This window comes from Colias philodice, chromosome 22 (assembly GCF_061535455.1).
Source record: "Colias philodice isolate Cphi_HAF_F1 chromosome 22, ilColPhil1 Martin Lab GWU primary, whole genome shotgun sequence".
NCBI lineage: Eukaryota > Metazoa > Arthropoda > Insecta > Lepidoptera > Pieridae > Colias > Colias philodice.
In genome coordinates, this window is record NC_143107.1 from 831,583 (window position 1) to 834,601 (window position 3,019).

Genomic DNA, 3,019 nt, shown 5'->3' on the forward strand with positions numbered 1-3,019 from the left:
GATGATTCAAAAATCATACATCATACTTGACCGAATATAAACGCGGGAAATGCAAAATGTTATATAATTTAAATCTTTAGTTTGGCGAGGAAATAGAACCTAAATTTCGTGCTGGTGTGAAATATACTTTATTTACAATGAGTAAGGTTGATTTTGCATTGGTTTTGTATAACAGGGGTCCCGAATATGGCCCACTTTCGCCAGCCATCCGTTTGAAATGGGAGCGATGATTATTTGTTTAATGCGATTTTCGGCAATAGACATGTTTGATGTACGTGCACTTGTTGTGTTAGGATTCATCTGAAGATAGATGTGAGGATAAATTTCGTAATTACAATTTTGGGTGTAATATACCAAAGAAAACTAATACGATAGCTAAGTTATTGTAGAATTCATAAGAACCGATGAGCGCTCTCATTTATTGGTTATTATATTACAGATTACTTAAGAAATAATATTATTAGGTTCTATTTATAATAATTTGTTTCATAAAATGTCAAATTAATGTAAAAAGTCTGAAAGACTTTTCTTAAAATCATAATAACATATTATTGTAGTGTTAATAAATCAAAACTGTCCTCTTCCAGTTCTCACAGCAAGATTTGCGAATTTGCTATTCTACATTTGGCGCCAATTTTAAGCGCTAAATTCAAAAACAAATAACAATCCTCTTTGGGATCATAATAATTTATTTTTTATAAAAAAAGTTAATTATTTTTTGCCAAAAGAAGTTCTCTCTAACTTAAGTTACCTTAAAAGTTAACATGCTACCGAAAATCAATTACAAATCGCAACCCTGCTGCCTTCAATCAATGAATTTGACATTGACAGGTGACACATCACGGGACCGCTGCCACCTCTGCGGCCAGTTATTGCATATCTGGAGGTCGTGGAATATAGGTCAACTCGACGTTGTGTTCATTATCTGTGCTGTTTTTTTTTAAACTGCGACGTCGCACGTTTTTAATCTGTCTCAGCCTCAGCTGTCAAAAAAGGATTCTGTGGCGGATTTGTCTTGAGAATTTGTGTTTCTGTTGCTTTGTTTCGTTTGTGTTTGTTTAAAAAGTTAAAATGATAAGAACGAGTATGTATCATTCGTTTTTGTTGATGTGCTGCTTATTATTTAAGTATCACGATGGTAATGAGATTTTTCTGGTAGATTTGACGTAAGACAACGCTGTAACTTTATATTTAGCATACTTACTTACATATAAGTAAGAATTTAAAATTAAATTAATACAACGGTTTTTAAATCTTAATTTCAAAAAGTATAAAATCTTTATGTACTTATATTTGTCAATCATTCCTATCCTATCACAATCTATGTGTGTGGTATGATTACATAAAATTTTAACACCGATATTATCCAAACATAGTGTCAATCACGTAATTTAAATACATACATATTTACATAATATTATGATGAGTTATTTGACAGTTAAGTGATTAGAGCTTTACGAGGATACTGGATTCGATTTCCTTGGAAATTGTAAACTGAGAGAAGAAAATTGAAAAATGTTAAGATATTTTCGGATTTTGCATTTTTTAAATACATTATATCGTAAATTCGCGAATTAAATGTAAAAATGTAGAGTATTTAGGTATGCCCACGCCTTCGTCGGTAGGTACCTATTCTATTATAGGTAATAAGGCTACTTTAAACTTATAATGATCCCAAGTAACAGTAGAAACTTAATGATAAAATTAATTTTGCCATGAAGACAGAATTTTAAGAATGCGGAAAGAGCGTTATAAGCAAAATATAGAATTATATTATGGCTACAATTAGTCACCCTACTTTACTCGTACAAAAGAATACAATAATAATCCTATGCACCTGGCTTACGCGTGCCTTTTTAAAACTTTTTATAGAAGCAGTAGAGGTTTTAACAATTTGTTCGTATTTTATTTATTTTTTAATTCTTTATTGTACTTAAAATCGGTTTTATGAAACAACGATAACTTAAATATACTATCATCACAGTAAATCGCGTCCTTATCCGATCTTATAGTACCTATTTTAGAAATCAGTAAATTTTTATTAATTTTTTTTTCTTACTTTCATATTCGCAAAACATAATATACGATATTCGTAAGGTCTGCATCACTAATATGCGTAGAACATATCACAGTTTCAATATTTTAATATGAAAACAACAAATAAAGAATGCCTCAACGAGATACAACAAAAAACAAATATTTACTACATACTTATTACTATTATAACAGTATACACTATACACGAAGTAACTATTCTCTAATCTGTGACTATACTTACACCTTAAATTATAATGCGATTTCAATTTTATTTTCGACTAAACAAATATTTATACCTAAAAAAAATCACTAATTTGACAACCCTATTCAAAGGACAGTTTAATCCGTACACCTGGCATCGCGTGCCCTTTATTTGTAGTTTTGAAGGAAACGCATTCTATAACTTGTTCAATATACATTGCTCGTTTATAACTGCAACATAATGCATAGTACCAGAAACTCCAAGCAAATGCAGCAATGGAAAGCAATGTATTCGTAAAAAACGTTCTAAATAGACAAGGCGTTAGTCTTTTAATGCGTTTAATCCCGCACGCGTTTATTCAGGACATATTATACCTTGTGAGGGTTAAAAATATTTATTTAAGATTACAATGTGGCCTTTAATTGTGTAGTTTTAATTGTGGGGAGTTATGTAGGGTTGTCTCTTTGGTAAAATAGCGGTGTTTTTTAATTGTTCGGAATTTGATATTAATAATAATTAAAAGGGCAATTTTAATCGCAACTTGATATCAAAAGTTGAGTGGTTGTTAGATTTTTAATTGAATACGTTTTTGTTTTTGTTATATTGTGTACATGTACAAAATGTACAAGTTTCTGATGTATAACGTGTCGAAAATTAATAAAGATCAGCCTTATCATTATCAAAATAAAATCAATGAAAACAAAAGTGTGCGTTGGCCGGGAATCGAACCCGGATCAACTGCTTGGAAGGCAACTATGCTGACCATTACACCACCAACGC

The 3,019-nt window shown here is 30.8% G+C and overlaps 1 non-coding gene across 1 annotated transcript; it reads right to left on the bottom strand.

The window, feature by feature from the left end:
* Positions 1–2,947: 2,947 nt before the first annotated feature.
* Positions 2,948–3,019, bottom strand: TRNAG-UCC (transfer RNA glycine (anticodon UCC)). Its single transcript has one exon. It is a non-coding gene; the product is annotated as a tRNA-Gly (tRNA).